Raw genomic sequence first — 22,394 nt, 5'->3', positions numbered from 1 at the left:
CTATTTAAATATAATGTATAAATGTCAATGGTACATAGAGTATAGCAGACAGTACATAATATTTTAGATAGATAGATACAGATAGATAGATAGATAGATAGATAGATAGATGGATAGATAGTTGTTAATGCATATGTAGATGTAAAGATCTATCTATCTATCTATCTATCTATCTATCTATCAATCAATCTATCTATCATCAATCTATTTCAGTATGTACTATCTACTATACTCTATGTACGGTATACATTTATACATTAGAGTTACAAAAAATGTGTATATATATATATATATATATATATATATATATATATATATATATATCCATATCAACATACAGTATGTATGCAATACATACAATATATTTAGTGCATTTAAATGATAGATAGATAGATAGATAGATAGATAGATAGATAGATAGATAGATATCATAATATGAGTATGTATATATATATATATATATATATATATATATATTTATATATATACACACACACACACACATTGCACCCTGTATGGTTACTGTATGCTATGCTTAAAGCGGAGTTCCACCCAAAAGGGGAAGTTCCGCTTTAAGCCTTTGTCTCCCGCTCCCCCTTAAGGATTGTGCCAAAGGTGCCCTTTGGGGAGCAGGTAGCCGAATTTGACAGGTACCAGCTCCCACTTCCGCTCCGATCGCCTAGGCGATCAGAAGTGGAAGTCGTCGTCCTCCCTCCCTCCCTGTAGTCTTCTGGGACACGTGACAGGTCCCAGAAGACTACAGGGGCCCATTCACAAAGCGCAGTGCTTCTCTCACATACGCAGTGGGCACCCGGCTGTGAAACCGCAATCTGCAAAGCCGGGTGCCCACACTGAAGATGCCAGCACCAGGGAGAAAAGACAGACGGTGAAACCAGCCGTGGTGAGGACATCGCTGGACCGAAGGACAGGTAAGTGACTGTATTGTAAAAGTCAGCAGCTACAGTATTTGTAGTTGCTGACTTTTATTTTTTTATTTTTTCAGCTGGAACTCCGCTTATACTTAATACTTATACTTATACTTATACTTAATAAGGCCTAGATGTGTCAAATGTTAAAGGTAGGTTAAAGGTAGGTATCATAATTTAAAATGTTTTACTCCCATAACTTTATATCCTTACATACTATAATTCTAGAGAAGCAGCTGAGCTTCTTTAGGTCTTTATTCAGAGCACACAATAGGTTCCACAACACCCCATCACTGTTATCTAATAAACACATTGTGGCAAATCTTCTGTTGGGGTGGCTGGTTTTGTAGTTGCTGCCATTTATTGCTATGTCACTGTATATATTCTGTGCATGGGAAGACTCCATCCGTATAACGTGGTTTCTAATATTAGATCATTTATACGAGGAATGTTACATCTCACCCCCTACAATGAACCCCTATAATTGGGCTAAAATGCAATCTATCTGGGTCTGTTATGCTCACTGTATACAGAAAATGTACATACAATAGGATAACATGAATGTTATAGGCTTCACAAAGCTGACAAACCAGGGGAAGGATACTTATTTTCAAAAAGTGACAGTTATTTTCAGCTCAGTTCAATGCGCTTTGAAAATTGAAGTCACGAGGCTAAAATTAAGATCTTTATCCTTGTGTGAATGCTGTGTGAACTGAGCCTTAGGTAATATGTACGTACAACTAGGCATCACAACGTATTGCACTCACTTCTGGAAATACATTCAGGTTACATATTAGGATACCTGTACATAGAGGGGCTGGATGTCTACCATACCCACTGTATAAGAAAGAAAGAAAGAAAGTGAGAAAGAAAGGAAGAAAGAAAGAAAGGAAGAAGGAAAGAAGGAAAGAAAGAAAGAAAGAAAGAAAGAAAGAAAGAAAGAAAGAAAGAAAGAGAAAGAAAGAGAAAAAAGATAGATAGATAGATAGATAGATAGATAGATAGATAGATAGATAGATAGATAGATAGAAAATGTACTATGTATTCTATAGACTGTATACATATGTTACTATTTAAATATACAGTGTATGTGTGTGTATATATATATATATATATATCATTCTGTACTGTATACCTGTATAGCTGATGTATCAATGCTGTACATAGAAGGGCTGGATGTCTACCATACCCACTGTATGCAAACTTGAGAAAGAAAGAAAGAAAGAAAGAAAGAAAGAAAGAAAGAAAGAAAGAAAGAAAGAAAGAAAGAAAGAAAGAAAGAAAGAAAGAAAAAAGATAGATAGATAGATAGATAGATAGATATCACATTAAAATGTACTATGTATTCTACAGACTGTATACATATGTTACTATTTAAATATACAGTGTATGTGTGTGTATGTATATATATATATATATATATATATAAATATATATATATATATATATATATATATATATCATTCTGTACTGTATACCTGTATAGCTGATGTATCAATGCTGTACATAGAGGGGCTGGATGTCTACCATACCCACTGTATGCAAACTTGAAAGAAAGAAAGAAAGAAAGAAAGAAAGAAAGAAAGAAAGAAAGAAAGAAAGAAAGAAAGAAAGAAAGAAAGAAAGAAAGAAAGAACTATTTATCTATCACATTAAAATGTAATATGTATTCTATAGACTGTATACATATGTTACTATTTAAATATACGAGTGTATGTGTGTGTATGTATATATCATTCTGTACTGTATACCTGTATAGCTGATGTATCAATGCTTAACATGCTATAGCTATTGTACATGAGGGTGGACATGCATGTATATAGTATTCCTTTTCAAAGAAAATAAATTGAGTTTGCAGCTGGGCCTATGTATATCCCGGGGTATTACGCAGACTGCTCACTAAGGAAAGTGACTGTTCACTGAACATAGCAAAAAGGTGAGGCTGTGTTGACTTCAATCAACCAATCATGTCATCACAAATTCAGCTTATCCTCACATATGATTGGGATTTCGATGTGAATATATTTGCCAGGTTAATTGACATTTAGTTGGACACCACAAGAGACCAGAAGACACACATGCCCCTTTTTTTGCATTGTGTATTGTGTGTTAGGTTGGCATTAGCAATGAGAGGCACGGCAACGCACCTCAGTAGGACACATATGCGGGTCACGCACAGTAAAATATAAATTTTGACTCGCATAAGCACAATGCTAAAGTCTGAATGGGCCCATTGGCAAATCAGTCAACCACACTATACATAAAGGGGTTTATTTTACTTATTTTTTAATTACATGCACTTATATAGTGCCATCAATGTACGCAATGCTTTACATATACAGTATATAATACATTCACATCAATCCTTGCCAGGGCCGGGACAAGGGGTGGGCAGGAGGAGCGGCTGCCCTGGGCGCAGTGGTAGTATGTGAGGTGGAGATAGTGGGTGGGGGGGTGTGGAGAGTTCCTACCTACAAGCTGGCAGGAGTGGTGACAACAGCTTCAGAGTAACAAACATTTGTCCTGAAGATGAGAATATGTGTGCTATGATGGGGAGGGAGAAGAGGATTAGTGCTCGGAAGGGGGCTTTGGGGGGATATGTGCTGGAAGAGGGGATTGGGAGGTAAAGTATTTGTACTGGGAGGAGGAAATTCAAGGGTGACCGTGGCCTACAATTTATTTTAGGAGGCAAAATCTGGGCGGGGGGGGGGCAGGGGTGTGAATGGAGATGATTTTTGCTGGGGGTGATTTGGAGGGATGTGCTAGGCGGGGTGATTTGTGCTGGCAGGGGGGATAGGGGGATGAGGATTTGTGCCAGGATGGGGGGATGTGGAAGGGTGGATCTGGGAGGAGGGATTTGTGCTAGTAGAGATGAATGGGGGATTTGTGCTAGGAGGGGAAATTTGGGGAAGAAGAGGATTTGAGCGGGGAGGGGGATGGTGGTGAAAAAAAATTGGTGGGGGGGGGGGGAGAATATGGGCTTGCAAAGGGAATTTTTGCTTGGGGTAAGTATGCATATTAGTGTTGAATTTGGGGGTAGGGGAGGGGGTTTACCGACACATAATACTCATACATTTTGGAAGGGGGGCACTGTTTGGCATCTTCACCCATGTTCCTGCACTGCAATCTAAGGTTTCTAACTCACATTCACCCATTCACATACTAGGGCCAATTTAGACAGGAGCCAATTATCCTACCAGCATACAGTATCTTTGGAGTGTAGGAGGAGACCAGAGTACCTGGAGGAAACCCATGCAAGCACAGGAGAACATGCAAACTCCAGGCAGGTAGTACCATAGATGGGATTCAAACCGACAACCCTAGTGCTGCTAGGTGGAAGTGCTAACCACTTAGCCACTCTGCTACCTGAAAAGGGGTTAAAAAAGTACACATATTCCCTACACATACCTTTCTACCTATATATATGGAGTCTGAAAAAATGTCACGAGTGTATATTATATATACCTGTAGCTGTGTATTTATTAAACCAAAAAACTGCTGTATCTACTCAGGAGTTGGGCATATCCTATGCAACCGATGTACATAAGTTGAGTATATAGTATATGCTTCCTATAGATAAAAAAAGGTCTGATAATCAGATCACCCCTGAGCTGTTCTCAGTATGTGGTGACTTTTCAGAGAATACCACTTGTGTATGTATTGTACTTATCACAAGTCAGACTAAATACATGCTATATATGGTATATACAGGGGCGGACTGACAACTCATGGGGACCCCGGACAATAGGGGATCATAGGGCCCCTGTCCTTGCCCAAACTCAAAAAAGCCTATGAAAAAGGTACCAGGGGCATCTCATGGGGCCCCCTACTGACCCCGGGCCCTCGGGCAGTGCCCGAGTTTCCAAATGGTCAGTCCGCCCCTGGGTATATACAAATACCATGGATAGTATATACTCATTGCCTGGTTCACCTAGTTCACACTGTACAACACACAAGGTGGAATTTTAGATTGTACTACCTACACTATACATGGGGCAGGGTTTAGAAACATACGGTGCCCTCAATGTATAGAGCAGGGGTCTCCAAACTTTCTAAACAAGGGACCACTTTACTGTCCATCAGACTTTAGGAGGAGTTGGACTGTAGTCATCGAGAATAGAAAAGTTCCCCACATCAGGGAAAAAACAATGACCCATCTTTGGTGTTGGTGGGAAGAATTGTGCCCCATTGTTGGTGTCAGTGGGAGGAAATACACCCCTTCACTGGTGGCATTTTGGGGGGATTATGCCCCATTGTTGGTATCAGTGGATGAAATAGTGCCCCAAAGGACAGATAAAAGCAAGCAGAGGGCCGCAGTTTGGAGACCACTGGTACAGAGGAATAGGGCTTTGTATATGTAATGCTCAATGTGTGTAGTACATACGATATGTGCGTGTATTTTTCAGAATGCACACAGATGAGGAGCCATTGTCCATTACAAACACTGTGCTGTATAGCAGACAGAATTACAGCATGTACTGCATCCATACAAGAATATATATTATATTCCCGTGCAGGGGCGGACTGACAACTCATGGGGCCCCCGTGTAATAGGGGATCATGGGGCCCCTGTGTCCTTGCCCAAACTCAAAAAAGCCTATGAAAAAGGTACCGGAGAATCTTATGGGGCCCCCTACTGACCCCGGGCCCTCGGGCAGTGCCCGAGTTTCCAAATGGTCAGTCCGCCCCTGTTCCCGTGTCACCTCCTTCCATGCTCGCCTCCAGGACTTCTCCCGATCTTCTCCCATCCTATGGAACTCCCTACCCCAATTTGTCTGGCTGTCTCCTAATCTGTCCACCTTTAGACCATCCCTGAAAACCTTTCTCTTTAAAGAAGTCTATCCTGCTTCTACCTAGTATACCGCCATTTATTTCCTCCATCAGCTCATCCCCCTCACAGCTATTACCTTTTGTATCACTCGACCTTTCCTCCTAGATTGTAAGCTCTAACGAGCCGGGCCCTCTGTTTTCTCTTGTACCAAATTGTATTGTAACTGTAATGTCTACCTTCATTTTGTAAAGCGCTGCGCAAACTGTTGGCGCCATATAAATCCTGTATTATAATAATTAAAAAAAAAAAATTATATATATATATATATATATATATATATATAAACATATATAATGAACACAAATAAATTATATATATTTATGTTCATTAGTTAATTGTATACTAGGAGACGCAGTTCTTGCATTATATGACCTGTACCTTGTACATACTTTAGTGTACACACTGTACATCGAATGCTGTGAGACTGATTTATGAAATCTGCAACGAGGATGTTTAGAACTCTTGCCCTAAGCAACAAATCAAATGTCAACTAATGAAGAAATGTGTTTTTCATGGGCAACAAATGATTTTTTGTACTTATTTCTATGAATAAATCTGTATGTACTAATCATATAGGTGCAAATTGTATCGGTAAAACTTTTTATAATCAACTCTTTGGGGTGCCCAAGTCCTTAGATATGACTTTTATCCTACTGGCTCTGATGGAGGGAAATAATATCTTGAGGTCCTCAATCAAAAGGAAAATGACCCTCAAGGTCCCAACATGGCTGAGCTGAGCATCTGAGTAGTCAGCATGTACTAAGTCTAGGGTGGACTTTGTATGGGTAAAACTTATGTTGGATTTTTACAATCAACATTTTCAGGTGCCCAAGTGATTAGATATGACTTTTACCCTACCGGTTCTTTTGAAGGCCATAACATTTTAAGGTCCCCTTTAGGGACCCAACATAAAATTGGGCATCTGGGTATTAAACAAAACAACACTGTCTACAGTACACAGCCAGCATTCACACTTAATCCACTACACACAGGCCAGGCCCATGTGCACGCTTTATACATTAATGCTGGAACTAATGATCTAGACTCAACCCCTATGTCACCCTGATTCCACCATCTGCCTAATGGACAATCATCTGTCTTTCTGAATTTAAAGATGAAATCTGCACTTATTGAGCAGAAGGCTGTTGTTATATAATAAAGACTTTTTAAATATACTTAATTAAAGGGTGATACTTTTACTTCACTCTCTGAAAGGGAAAACGGCTTATTCAGTTCAGGATACGGCACCCTGAAATGTTTTTACTTCGCAGCTAAGCACTGACAGCACAACCTGCACAGAGCAAACCATGTGGAAGGTTCTCCTAAATCATGGTTGGTGAAATGCAACATGTCGAGTGTTGGCCACACACAGGAGCTAAGGTTCAATCACCTGATTTTCCTGGACATGCAACACACAAGCCTAACTCCTCTATTCTTTTTTCTGCTGACCTGCAACAAGCTTTATTGGTACAAGATAGGCCAGACATTCTCCCTCTAGTCAGATGTGACTTTGCCCCCTGACATATTTTGCCTAATGGGCTTAATCAGGCCTCTGTATGGCATGAAGACGTCATTAAAGCGAGAGGTTTTTTTTTCATGCTCTTTTTTGTTACATGTATCTATTACTATATATATATATATTTATATATATATATATTTTTTTTTTTATTATTATTTACTTATTTATTCTTTTTCTGCTTAGTAGGATCCATCTTTATGAATAAGATGCTATCATTAATGACTCTGCAGTCATTTTGTGTGTGTGTGTGTGGGGGGGGGGGGCTAGGGCATTGTACAGCAAGCTACCATACTTTGCCCCGTGACATATTTTGCCTAATGGGCTTAATCAGGCCCGTTTCTCTGTATGGTATGAAGACATCATTAGAATGAGAGGTCTTTTATATGTTCTATGTACCCACTACAATATATATATATATATATATATATATATATATATATATTTTTTTTTTTATTATTATTTATTTTTTTTTTTTCTTAGTAGGATCCACCTTTATGACTTGGCTGTGTATATATCATATGAAGAATGAGCTATGCATGCCCTCTTAGTGTGAGGGGGGTGTTGTGTACTGTACAGCAGGCTACCATACTTTGCTCCCTGACAAATTTTGCCTAATGGGCCTAAACAGATCCGCTTCTCTGTATGGTATGAAAACATCATTAAAGTGAGAGGCTTTTCTTTTATTGTTCTTTTTTTGTTATGTGTACCCATTACTATATATATATATATTTTTTTTTTTTTCATTTTTTGGGGGGCTTAGTAGGATTCACCTTTATGACTAGGATTCTCTTATGTATTACTCTTCAGTCATTTACTGCGTATACATCATATGAAGAATGAGCTATGCATACCCCTTCTAGTGTGTGGGGGTATTGGACATTGTACAGCAATCTGCCATATCCTCACCTTAACATGGCAAAGGCTCAGTCTGCTTATCACAGTCACCTCTTAGATGCAGAATAACCTGGACATTGAGTCAACCTACAAAAAAAAAAAAAAAGAAAGATCAATGACACACATATGGTATACTGTATCTATAGATATATACAAGAATTTTTCATATACACTATCAGTGACCTTACATAGTGAAAAATCACAACATACAATAACAATGACCTATACAAGTGAGGATCCATCAATGTCATACACAATAAAAATGACCTTGTATGAGAACGCTTTATATACAGGCCTTACATGGCGGGAAATCACACTGTACAATAAGAATGACTCTATAAAGTCTGAACACCCCATTAGGGTTGCCAGTCCTTAATGTAATTAGGGAGATATTTACATTATACAGGTTGCATGGCTTGTAAGATTTGGTCAGTGCCGGGATTTAATCATCCAAAGAACCTGCGTAATTCATGTGCATCAGTAATTCAAAGGACTGTTTGGCAAACCAGCTCACTGTAGGTGATAAGAATGATGCTACGTAGCAGGAAAATACCATAAAAAATTGTAATGACTCTAGCCAGTAAGAAGCCACCATAAACATTACAGGGTGAGAATTACCATACACCATAGATGGATTCTCCACAGTAAAAACCCACTAACTGCATTTACAGCAAGAAAGACTCCAAATTAGAAAAAAAATCACTATATGCAATACCAATGACTTTGCAGGGTTGGAAGGTACAATACAAAGGGGCCACAACAAAAGTGGAGAGAGAGAGAGAGAGAGAGAGAGAGAGAGAGAGAGAGAGAGAGAGAGAGAGAGAGAGAGAGAGAGAGAGAGAGAGAGAGAGAGAGAGAGAGAGAAATGATAGATAGATAGATAGATAGATAGATAGATAGATAGATAGATAGATGATAGATAGATAGATAGATAGATAGATAGATAGATAGATAGATAGATAGATAGATAGATAGATTGTAGATAGATAGATAGATAGATAGATAGATAGATAGATAATATAGAATAGATAGATAGATAGATAGATAGATAGATAGATAGATAGATAGATAGATAGATAGATAGATTGATTGATTATAGATAGATTATAGATAGATAATAGATAGATAGATAATAGATAGATAGATAGATAGATAGATAGATAGATAGATAGATAGATAGATAGATAGATAGATAGATCGATAGATAATAGATAGATAGATAATATAGAATAGATAGAGAGATGATAGATAGATAGATAGATAGATAGATAGATAGATAGATAGATAGATAGATAGATAGATAGATATGGTATGAGGGTATCTGGGCTAGTACAATCTAGGGTAGACATAACAACTTCCAGTCTAGTTACTCTGGAACTACAAGACACATAATATCTTCAAAATGATGGAACCTTTTATGTCATGAAGTTCCAATTGGCAAGTATTAAAAACAATCAGTATAACAAAAAGACCCCCCCCCCCCATTACATAACAGACCATACTTATAACAAGTCCTGGTCCTTGCTACACTTTCCCTTGTTTGTGAATCATTAAAGTGGCCAAAAACATGTCCTGACAATGATATAGGCTTACAGGTATCACATTTAGAAGACTCTGATGACTTTACTTCGGATCTGAGGTGGACTTCATAGACGTATAGTCCTATGACATGCTGAGATAGTCAGCAAGCCACACATGAGCACCGTGGATTAAAGTAGAATTTAAAGGGGGGAACCCCCATACATTCTGCAACAACCGTTTACTTTTCATTGCCACACCAAAATGGTCCTGAGATGGGGATGTTATAAAAAATAGATCGAGATGTATAGTTGGATATAAGCATTGACTAAAACTGGATGAGCATGATTGCTAAATACAGGACAGTGGTCATAATTGTATGTCATTGTGCTGGATTATCTACTTATTTTTTATAAACTTTCTATAACTATATATATATATATATATATATATATATACTGTATGTGTGTGTCTTAATAGATCTCTAATGTCTGAACATAAAACAGTGAGCCTCTCCCATAACACGTGGTGCATGGACGTATCTCCCTCACAGCTCAGTATACTTAACTCCAACCATCTCCATGGAACAGAATCTATCCAGATCCCTTCCCTTAGTCATAACTAGAGTTAAACTCTTCAGAACTAGCAATTTCCTTTATTGTTTTAACATTATTATATTTTTATTGTGTTTGCTACAAACTGGAAGATACAAATTATAGTTTTTTTTATTTCTCCTTAACCGTGCAAAGGGAATCCCCTGGAATCTGAAGGTACAGTTCTCCAGAAATATGACCTAAACCCTACGGTAATGACTCAGTATTTTGGCTTTTTAGCCTCCCACCTGGCAATGTGTCAGCCTATATAGCGTCGGTTTCCTAAGCCTAAGACCTTCAAGGTTTTATTTTACTAAAATCCAAAGAACAACCTTTTTTTTAATAGGGGCAAGGTTATAGCCTAGAGCAGAGGTTCTCAACCAGGGTTCCATGGAAGCATAGGGTTCCTTCAGAGGTTGCTAGGGGTTCCTTCAGCAATGAACAATTTTTCAGGTACGTTCCCACTGACACCATTGATCTTGAACTATCTGTAAGGGGGGGGGGGTTCTTCCCAATGACCACAAGTATAAGGAACATTCTTCCCAATGGCCACAAGTGTAAGGTGCATTCTTCCCAATGTCCACATGTGTAAGGAGCATTGTTCCTACTGACCGACAATGTAAGGAAAATTCTTCCCAATGACCACAAGTATAAGGAACATTCTTCCCACTGACCATCACATTCATGAATCATGAGTTGTAGATATTGCAATTTCCAGTAGGGGTTCCCTGAGACCGGTGAGTTGTTTTAATGGGTTCCTCTGTTTTGAAGAGGCTGAGAAAGGCTGGTCTAGACCCTCAGCTTGGTAAACCAGGTAGGATAGGTTCGACTATGGGTAGAGATAGACGTGGTTCATTTTGGTTCCCACACTATGGTGGAACTACAAGTCACCAGTGGACTTTCTGTTGCCCTAAAAATAATGTAGAAGTAGGGGGTCCTCTATTATCGGAAGGGCAACTGGTGTGACCTACAGGGCTTGTAGGTCCTCAACAGCGATAGAGAAGGCTGTAGGTCTACTCTGGAAGGGTTTCCCAGCCACTGTTCCTTTAAACCCAAAAAAAGAACAGGACTGGATTGGGGGAAGGTCCCCATAATATTAGAGGAAAAACTATAACAGGCTGAGTACACGGATGGAAGTCGGAAGACCTACAGATCTTCTAAGCCTTTGTGAAAGTCATTAACTGCTAAGCTGTACGTGGTTCTAGAAAAAAAAAAAAAGTAGAGGCGTGCTTTAGCTTTCGCTTAGTTTTTGTTTGCGTTGGCTTGTGTACTTTTTATTCTGCCTTTTGGTCCTACTTTCTCCTGGAAGCCCCTTTTGTCTTTGGAGAACCGTTAACTCTTTCTCAATGAGCCTCTGCAGAAAGCATTGTGCCTGGTTTTGCGGACCGGATTCCAGTACGACCACAGCTTGGTCTATGGGACTCCTCAGTCCCATCATGGAGGAGCTATATGATATGGCCATCGCCACCCCCAAATCAGCCTATCCTGAAACTTTTTCTTTTTTGCCTTGTCGAGTGAAATGATGATACGACCGCATGCCATTATTTCTCCTTCATGCATGCAAGGTCTAGTTTTCTTTTCAAGGGGGGCGGCTAGTATTGAAATTCCATTCCAGCCAAAAATGTGGAAGGGTTATAATTTAGGAGGGGGGGCATTTATTCTTATAAGTAAAAAAAAAAAAAGTAGAGACTGAGTCTAGTCTACAGGGGTGTAATGACATGTATGTAGACGTACCCCCCAGATTCCCTTCCAGGACTTCTCAGCCCTTTAAATGGTCCCTGCATTGGTCGGGTCCGTTTATTGGTTCCCCCAGTAAATCGATTTATCTGACGTGAGTACACGACTCAAGCTGAAGGGATTCCCGGGGCCCCTGGCTTCATTCATGACTATTGAAGTCGTCTCTGTCCTTGTAGCTGTGTGTGGAAGGGGGGGGGGGGGGTTCCCCAGTCTACCTGTGTCCAATCTTCCCTCCCCAGGTCAACCCCCCCCCTCCCCAATTACTCGTGATCTTGCACCTTGCACTGCCAGCAAAGTGCATCAGAAAGCCAACTGCCTTGCTGTCCCTCCAACTGCCATTCTCCGTGCTTGCTATGAGAATGACGATCGAGGCTCGGAGCGGATCGTACAGCAAAGCTCGGAGGAGAGGCAGCAAAGCAGCAACTTTCTATTGAACTTTTATGCGGTGTGGAGGGGGCGCGGCACACATGGGGGGGGGGATCCTAGCCCCCTCCTACTAGTCAATGGAGAACCCCCGACAAAACAAGTTGTACAAAGTCCTGCAAAGTTTAGTTAAGGGTGGGTGTTTTTTTTTTTTTGGAGAGGGGGGGGGGGGGCAATCTTTTGCTTGTTTAGGCAGACACGGTGGGTGTAACTTTGAGGGTGTCCTGGGGTGTTGTATGCTGACGTTTTATTCTCTGCAGGCTTTTTTTTTTTTTTTTTTGCTTTAACACTGAAGGTCCACGATTGAGAAAAAAAAGTACATCCAGAGTGAGCCGGTGAGGTTGGAGGTGAAGCGAGCACACATTCTGTCGAGGGGGGGGGGGTAAAAAGGTTGGCAGGATGTGGAAAGAGGAAGAGATGAGGAGGGGGAGGGGGGGGGTCCCAAACAAAAAAAGCTGATGAAGAAGAAATGGGAGTGAGTCTTTCAAAAAGAAACTTACGAAAAAGAGTGAGCACTCTGATGGGGAAGAGGAGCTAACACTCCCGTCAGTGAGCACTCTGATGGGGAAGAGGAGCTAACACTCCCGTCAGTGAGCACTCTGGTGAGGAAGAGGAGCTAGCATTCCCGTCAGTGAGCACTCTGGTGAGGAAGAGGAGCTAGCACTCCCATCAGTGAGCACTGCGGTGAGGAAGATGAGTGAGCACTCAGAGAGCCTAGTGAGGAAAGGGAGTGAGCACTCAGAGAAGCTGGTGAAGGAAGAGGGGTGATCCGTCAGAGAGTCTGGTGAAGGAAGCACGCAGAGAGTCTGGTGAAGGAAAGGGAGTGAGCACTCAGAGAGTCTGGTGAAGGAGTGTGGTTAAGGAAGGGGAGTGAGCACTCAAGAGAGTCTGGTGAAGGAAGCGCAGGAGGAAGGGGAGTGAGCAGCCGATGAAGAAGAAAGGGGAGCGAGTCTTTAAAAAAGAAACTGATGAAGAAGAGTGAGCACTCTGGTGAGGAAGAGGAGTGAGCACTCACGAGAGTCTGCTGAAGGAAGGGAAGTGAGCAGTCAGAGAGTCGAAGGAAGGGGAGTGAGCAGTCAGAGAACCTGGTAAAGGAAGGGAAGTGAACACTCAAAGAGTCTTATGAAGGAAGAGGAGTGAACACCCAGAGAGTCTGGTGAAGGAAGGTGAGTGAACACCCAGAGAGTCTGGTGAAGGAAGGTGAGTGAACACCCATGAACGCCCAGAGAGTCTGGTGAAGGAAGGGGAGTGAACACCCAGAGAGTCTGGTGAAGGAAGGGGAGTGAACACCCAGAGAGTCTGGTGAAGGAACACTTCTCTGGTCTACGAGGTCAATGTGGTCTCTTCGCTGCCGTCGGCGAGTGTGCCCTCCGCAAATGCTTTTTGGGGTAAGGGCTTCCCGGCTAGGTATTCACATACAGCAAGCCCAGACCGCAAAAAGATTCGAGAAGGACCAGATCCAGCTCCGATCTCCAAGCAGCTCCATGGGGGGGGGGAGGAGGGGGCTCCATTAAAAAAAAAAACACAGCAGACTCCTTCGTACCCCATGCTGCCCCCCTCCCCCATCTCCCCTCCAGTCGGGGGCTCCCCGGGCCAGCTGGCCAAGCCCCGGCCACTTCAGCACCACCGGCGGCGGACAGCTCCCCGCTCTCCCCCAGCGCACAGAGCGGACGGAGAGACGGACGAGCCGAGCGGAGGAGCTGCGTAAAGAGGAAACTCTCCCCCTGAGCACTAAATAAATACAAAGCAGCCGGGCTGCCCATTGGTCGCCACTAAAATCGTCATCCACCAATCAGGGGCCGCCTCACATCTCATTTTCTTTTCGAAAGGGGGTATAGAGAGAAACATTTCCATTTTTTCCAATTATTCAACAAATCCTCCACAACACAAGCTGGAGTGGGAAGGGAGGGGGGACCCCCATCATTGTGGGGGTGGAGGATGAATGGGGGGGGGGGCGACCCCTTTATACACAGGGGTGTGCAGTTCTATTTCTGCCTGACTTGTCTATAAATAGATCTCATGGTCATAGTTTAGGTGTCAAGTGCCTTTTTTTTTTTTTTGCATCTGAAAGGCGACCATTGTCACGATTTGAAGTGATTGCAGTGTCCTCTCTGGAAGCCCTTCTCTTATTGAATGGAGTTACCTTGCCAAGTTCAACACGTGTGTACGTCAGCTACATGGAATCCCCCGGTGTAAGGAACGATTAGTGCCGTAAAACCCACCACCCGCCCCTCCTTCCACCCCCCTATACACACTTTAACTCCTTCCCAGGATGGCTGGTGCACAGTTCAATGCAGCGAGCATAGTGCCTCCCTATGCTTTGGGTGGGTATGTGTATCTATAGCTGTCTATCGGCCTTGCCCCTCCTAAAATGTACGGCTACTCACCGCAGAATTATATTCAAGACAGAAGTTCCATTTTAAGGGTCATTGAAACCTCATCGCCTGTCCAGGATGGTGCAAAGTTAAAAAATGATCTTGAATCTTTAGGTTTTGGGTGTGTATATGCATCTTGAGTTAACTGTCGGTCAGTCCATTCATCTAACCCTATAATGCCCCTTCTGAAGATATGTCTACCATCCAACCCTACATTGCCCCCTTCAAAGTCATATGTACCTCTCTAACCCTGAATGTCTACCCATCCAACCCTACATTGCCCCTTCCAAAGTCATATGTACCTCTCTAACCCTGAATGTCTACCATCCAACCCTACATTGCCCCTTCCAAAGTCATATGTACCTCTCTAACCCTGAATGTCTACCCACCCAACCCTACATTGCCCCTTCCAAAGTCATATGTACCTGTCTAACCCAGAATGTCTACCCATCCAACCCTACATCGCTCCTTCCAAAGTCATATGTACCTCTCTAACCCTGAATGTCTACCCATCCAACCCTACATCGCCCCTTCCAAAGTCATATGTACCTGTCTAACCCTAAATGTCTACCCATCCAACCCCACATCGCTCCTTCCAAAGTCATATGTACTTCTCTAACCCCAGATGTTTACCCATCCATCCCCACATTGTCCTTTCCGAAGATATGTCTATAAGTTATATGTACCCCTCTAATCCTACATCTAATGTCTACCCATCTAACTCCACGCTGTCCCTTCCAAAGTCATACGAACCCTTCTAACCTTACACAGCCCCATTTGAGGTTGTACCTACCCATCTAAACCTACGTCAAATGTCTACACATCTAACCCCATACTGCCCCTTCGGAGGTTATGTCTACCTATCTAACCCTAAAATGCCTCATCTGAAGTTTTGTCCACTTATCTAACCCTACATTTAGTGTCTACCCATTTAACCCTACAATGAACCTCATGAAGTTATGTCCACCTATCTAACCCCACATCCAATAACTACCTATTTAACCGTACATTGCCCCTTCTGAAGTTATGTCTACCCATCTAACCCTACCTTGCCCTTTCCGAAGTTATGTCTACCAATCCAACCCAGCATTTCCCCTTCTGAAGTTATGTGTACGCACCCCATCATCAGGTTTATATATACATCCCAATTTGACTGTCAGTCCATTCATCTAACCCTATACTGTCCCTTCTGAGGTTATGTCTATCCTTCTAACCCTACAATGCCTCTTCTGAGGTTATATCTTCCCATGCAACCCTACATTGGTCAGTTTGAAGTCATATCTAACCGTGTAACCCTACAATGGACCTTATGAGTTTATGTACCAATCTAACCCTACACTGTCCCTTCTGAAGTCTGTCCGCCCATGGAACCCTACACTGCCTATTCTGAAGTTATGTACCAATTTAACCCTACACTCTCCCTTCCGAGGATATGTCCACCCATGTACCCCTACACTGTCCCTTCTGAGGTTATATCATCCCATGTACCCCTACACTGTCCCTTCTGAGGTTATATCATCCCATGTAACCCTACACTGTTCCTTCTGAAGGTATGTCCACTTATCTAACCCTACATCTTATGTCTAAACATCTAATCCTACATTGTCCCTTCTGAAGTTATGTCCACTTATCTAACCCTACATCTAATGTCTACTCATACAAAACTACACTGTCCCTTCTGAGGTTATGTCTACCCATCTAATGTTACATTGCCCCTTCTGAGGTTATGTACCCATCTTACCCTACATTGCCCCTTCTGAGGTTATGTACCCATCTTACCCTACATTGCCCCTTCTGAGGTTATGTACCCATCTAACCCTACATTGCTCCTTCTGAGGTTATGTACCCATCTAACCCTACATTGCCCCTTCTGAGGTTATGTACCCATCTAACCCTACATTGCTCCTTCTGAGGTTATGTACCCATCTAACCCTACATTGCCCCTTCTGAGGTTATGTACCCATCTAATCCTACATTGCCCCTTCCGAGTTTATGTCCCCCCATCCCATCATTCTAAAACATTTTAAGGTTAAGGTTTAAGACAGCACAGCACATTTTCCATCTAGTCATCCTGATCACTGTCTAGGTCTACTATAAAGGTTCAATTTCACAAGACTCAAAGACAAGTTAAGCTCCTACTTACTTCTTGGGTCTCATGGATCTCCTCACATCTGGACGTGTTCCTCTCCTTAGACGCCATGAAACAAAAATATTGTAAAAAAAAAAAAAATCCACATGTGCCCCTTGTTCCACGTATGTATATAAGTTACTGTACTGAGTGGGAGGGTCACGATCTTCTACCATCCTTAACCCCCTCCTCTACCTTCTTCAACTTGTTGACGGTGATGGAGCAAACAAAGTGAAGGGCTGTCGTTGGCAGGTTACCCCTTTTGGATCTCTTCTTATTTGGGTGCCCATGGATCTCCTTTCATTTGGGGTTTTGTATTATATCCCGGTCCGGTTCTCCCCCCCCCCTCTCCCCCCTCCCTCCCTGGATCACATCTTATTGGGTCTTGAGTGGTACCTTGATCCAGGACCCCCCCACCCAACACTTGCTGCTCCTCATTGGGTATCCAGCAAGTCACGATTCCAGCTCACTCTGGGTGAACTGTGACTGGAGCAGTGACGCAGGCGCCTCTCATTACTCACTTATACAGTCACGACTTGGAAATCCGTGCTGTTACCACCAAAATTACCGCTGCCACCGTTCAATTATTTAATAGGATCCCGGGCAGGAGAGCTCGTGTCTTTCTGGGGCTCTGTCTGAGGCACCTGCTGCAATTTAACCCCCGTTTTGGGCTGCCATCAGGGATGGTTTGCAGACCTCCCTGCTTGCCAAAGGAGAATGAAAATAAAAAATAATAAAAAAATAAAATAAAAAATGGGAAGGGTGGGGGTGTTGGTGAACGGACTGTAAACCAACTTACTGGGGTTATTAATGGGAAAAAGAGGAAACCTCCTCCTATTTATGTGTGTTCTGCAAAGAGAGTACAACCCTCCTCACCACCCACCACCCACCCTTTTCTATAGGGGTTGCAGTATTTTTTTTTTTTGTACTACACGTGTTGTTGCTGGTAAAAGTGTGATCCGTTTGTAAATACGACCACGCAGCCTGGAATCTCAGCAATGTACATAGTGACATCAGTGGGTGTTCAGCTCTGCTAAAAAAAAAAATTCCCATCCACCATAGGTTCTATCTGGCTGTCTGCTCTGCTGGTGCCCATTCCTGCCTGTGCCAGCAGTGGAGGAGCTAGAGATGCCTGCATTGGAAGCACCTTCATCTGCCCCCCCAATTGCCTGAGCCTCCAGCACCCCCTTCAAGGTAACCTGGACACCCCCCTCCAACACCACCACCACCACCACCACCACCACCATCACCACCTCCCTCCTCCCTTCCAGCCCCAGCAATGCTGCCATTAACCCTTTGGCAGCCCCATGCATTGGTTGAGTAGCTGCAGCGCCCATTGCAATGCCTTCATTGGGAATCCCGCAGCTGGCAAACAAACCCTCGACGTTGAAGGGGTTAACCTGAGCGGCTGTTTATTCATCTGATGTGAAGAGAAGTCCCAGGGATTGCTAGTCCAGGTCTGTACGATTCTAACGTGTGTTTTCTATCTGATCGACCAGGGTTCCCTTTTTGCAAGATCCAAGGGTAGGGGCAATGCAAGCGAGCAATCCCTACCAGGTCTCAATGTGTGAGTCGGTTGCTTGTTGCCCAACCTGCTTGACCAATTAAATGAGCTTCTATATTCATCTGCCACCAACTCATCTGGAGAGGAGATGAGTAAGAAAAGCTACGAGGAAAACACACACACACACCATCTTCAGGGAGCAGAGACTTAAATGGGGAAGAAAAGAGGTGGGAGGAGAAGCAGCTAAATAAAGAAACCTACAGACTCACCAGCATCAAGCATAAGCCATTCAAATACAGGGCGGGAAGATGGAACTTGTGTAAGGGGGACACAGTGGTCTGTAGCATTAGGTTGGCTGTTGGATTGGGCTTGCTTGGCTCCAGCATAGGATCTAGACTTGGGATTGCTTGGCTCCAGGTTAGAATCTAGACTTAGGCTTGCTTGGCTCCAGGTTAGAATCTAGGTTTGGACTTGCTTGGCTCCAGCTTAGGATCTAGATTTTGGCTTGCTTGACTCCAGCTTAGGATCTAGACTTGAGCTTGCTTGACTCCAGCATGGGATCTAAGCTTGGGCTTGCTTGACTCCAGCATGGGATCTAGGCATGGACTTGTTTGGCTTTAGCTTAGTATCTAGGTTTGGGTTTGCTTGGCTCCAGCATAGGATTTAGGCTGGGCTTGCTTGTCTTCAGCTTAGGATCTAGGCTTGGGTTTGCTTGTCTTCAGCTTAGGATCTAGGCTTGGGCTTGCTTGGTTTTAGCATATGATCTAGGCTTGGGCTTGCTTGGCTTTAGCTTATGATATAGATTTGGGATTGCTTTGATCCAGTTTGGGATCTGCTTAGCTTTAGCTTAGGATCTAGGTTTGGGCTTGCTTGACTCCAGTCTGGGATCTAAGCTTGGGCTTGCTCGGGCTTCAACTTGGGATCTAAACTTGGGCTTGCCTGGCTCCAGCTTAGGAACTCGGTTTCTGCTTGCTTGGCTCCATCCAAGGATTTAGGCTTGGGTTTAAGAGGGGGAACACGATCCATCCATTCAATAGCCTGATGGATATGTGGGATTTCAGCACCATCCTGGATAGCTTGCAAGTCAGCAAACTCCATCTTCTTATAAAAAGACAGTTTCAGGCATATGGGAGATTAGATCCTCTATTTGGGCTTGCTTAGCTCCTACTTAGTAACTAGGCTTGGATTTAGGATAACAGGAGCCCCCAAAGCAGCAGCAAGCTCCGTAGGTCCAGATCGATATAGAGGGAAATTGTGCCCTACAGACCCAGGACAACTCCTGAGCCAGCTAGCCCCAGGTCTGCTTTCTGCCTGACAATAGTGAAGCTGCTCCCCTAGACTGTCTGTGTAACTGGCTGGCTCCTAGACCTGGGCTTGACTGAATGGAGTGTAGCCGGACAACCTGCTCTGTACAGGAGAAGAATGCACAAGCAACGGTGCTGGAGGCTGGAAGGGTTCAGCACCACGGCGGCTGGACAGCTCCGGAGCGCTCGGCTGAGCTTGATAGAGTGGAAGGTTCCTTTACCAGAACCCGGGCGACATCCTTTCCCGAGCAACCGGAATATTAGGAGAGTCCACAGGCAAAGGAAGGCAGAGAGAGAGAGAAAGAGAGAGAGAGAGAGAAGGAAAGGGGGAGATGGAGAAAGCCAGAGGAGAGGCGAGGGGGAGATGGAGAGAGACAGAGAGAGGAGAGGGTGAAAAGAGAGAGAGAGAGAGAGAGGAGAGGAGATGGAGAGAGACAGAGAGAGGAGAGCAGAGGAGAGAGAGAAGGGAAGAGAGGAGAGGGGGATATGGAGAGAGACGGAGAGAGGAGAGGGGAGAAGAGAGGAGAGGGATAGATGGAGAGAGGGACAGAGAGAGGAGAGGAGAGAGGGGGGAAGAGAGGAGAGGGGGAGATGGAGAGAGACAGAGAGAGAAGAGGAGGGAAAAGAGACAGAGAAGAGAGCAGAGGGAGAGAGAGGCAGAGAGAGGAGAGGGTGAAGGGAGAGCTAGAATAGAAGACAGGAGGGAGAGAAGAGAGAGACCAAAAGAGAGAGGGAGGGGGAAAGGGTATGAGAAAGAGATAAATAGATGAGGAGAGAGAGAGAGAAAGAGATAGAGAGAGAGAAGGTGATGGGGGGAATGACAGAGAGAGTGAGCAAGAGAGAGAAGGATACAGAGGGAGAGAGAAGGAGATGGGGTGAGAAAGAGTGAAGGAATGAGAAAGAGAGAGAGGAACAGAGATAAGGAGAGAGAGAAGGAGAGAGAAAAGGAAAGAGAGAAGGAGAGAGAAAGCTGCAGCCTCTATTGATTCAGAGATTTAATGTTGGGAGATCCCCAGGTTCCTGCTAGAATCCCCTCTTACACATGCATCCACCATCTAGCCTCATTGCCTTGCCCAGCATAACATGCATAAGAAGAAGAAAAAAAAAACACACACAGCACCACCCAGCTAAAAATATCCAAATGCAGCAAAGAAAACAAAAGCATCGTTTGCCCAGCAAAAGCCATTCCATTACTTACCGTGTCTGGAAATTCTTGTGTACAGAGAGAGACAGAGACAGAGAATAGAGAGAAAGGAGAGAGAGAGGGGAAAAAAGAAACAAAAAAAGGAAAAAAAAAATAAATGCAACCATTGATGTCATTACTAAGAATAGGATAAAATAAAGCCTTAGCTGATAGCAAGGGCTCTCTGGTTCCTGTGCTGTCTTTTTATACCAGTGAAAACCCAGTCTATTTCTGGCGTACAATCAAGACCGTGATGCTATTTTTAGCCTGGCAAAAAAAAAACCACACACACACACACACACACTGGGACACACACACACACACACACACACACACACACACACACACACACTGGGACACACACACACACACACACACACACACACTGGGACACACACACACACACACACACACACACACACACACACACTGGGACACACACACACACACACACACACACACTGGGACACACACACACACACACACACACACACACTGGGACACACACACACACACACACACACACTGGGGGACACACACACACACACACTGGGACACACACACACACACACACACACACACACACTGGGACACACACACACACACACACACACACACACACACACTGGGGGACACACACACACACACTGGGACACACAATGGTGACTGGATGGCAGGCTGCGTCCTAGGCACACAATTGGGGCTCCCTCTCTGCACCATTTTTAAGGCTGCAGCTGGAATATTCTCCTAAGCATGGACTGACATGGAGAGCCAGCCTAGCCCAGTCCTACCTCTTGGATCTAAGTCTCTCCGCTTCTGCCTGTTGCAAGCCCAGAGGACTACTGGGTGTAAAGTGTGTATATGTGTGTGTGTGTATGAGTGTGTGTGTGTGAATGTGTGTGTATGAGTGTGTGTGTATGTATGAGTGTGTGTGAATGTGTGTGTATGAGTGTGTGTGTGTATGTATGAGTGTGTGTGTATGTATGAGTGTGTGTGTGTGAATGTGTATATATGAGTGTGTGTGTGTATGTGAGAGTATGTGTGTGTGTGAGTGTGTATATGAGTGTGTGTGTGTGTGTGTGAATGTGAGAGTATGTGTGTGTGTGTGTGTATATGAGTGTGTATGTGAGAGTATGTGTGTGTGTAAGCGTGTGTGTGTGTGTGTATTTTTGTAATGTGTTTATCAGGATGAAGCCATCCTCTGGATTCTTGGGGTAGGCAGCATTGGAGGAGATGGGAGCCCCTGTCCTGACATTCCCTCTCTGCAATGTGTCTGGATGGCAGGAAGGGGGGTTTTCTGATTTTCTGCTTCTATTTTTTTTAACCTCATTTTTTTCCCTCCTTCCTCTATTTTAAGCAAGAGAGGATCTATAATTGGAGACTGGTTTCTGTGGGTGAATTGAGGTATTTTGGGAGGGATGTCCCAGTAATCCACTACACAATGGATGAAGGGTGTGTG

General features: G+C 43.5%; 1 long non-coding RNA gene across 1 annotated transcript in view; it reads right to left on the bottom strand.

The window, feature by feature from the left end:
* LOC149434250 (uncharacterized) overlaps nucleotides 1-17,266 on the bottom strand; it is a 73,584-nt gene extending 56,318 nt beyond the window's left edge. The window contains exons 1-2 of the long non-coding RNA XR_016308782.1: nucleotides 16,960-17,266; nucleotides 8,183-8,257 (exon numbers count right to left, since the gene is read on the bottom strand). This is a non-coding gene — a long non-coding RNA (uncharacterized LOC149434250). The remainder of the gene's footprint in view (nucleotides 1-8,182; nucleotides 8,258-16,959) is intronic.
* Between the last annotated feature and the right edge of the window lie 5,128 nt (nucleotides 17,267-22,394).

The sequence above is a fragment of the Staurois parvus genome, unplaced genomic scaffold (assembly GCF_062004578.1).
Source record: "Staurois parvus isolate SC_StPar_1 unplaced genomic scaffold, SC_StPar_1.0 ptg001795l, whole genome shotgun sequence".
In the NCBI taxonomy this organism is placed as follows: Eukaryota; Metazoa; Chordata; class Amphibia; order Anura; family Ranidae; genus Staurois; species Staurois parvus.
Note: the sequence above shows the minus strand (reverse complement) of the source record. Positions and strands in the feature narration are given on the sequence as shown.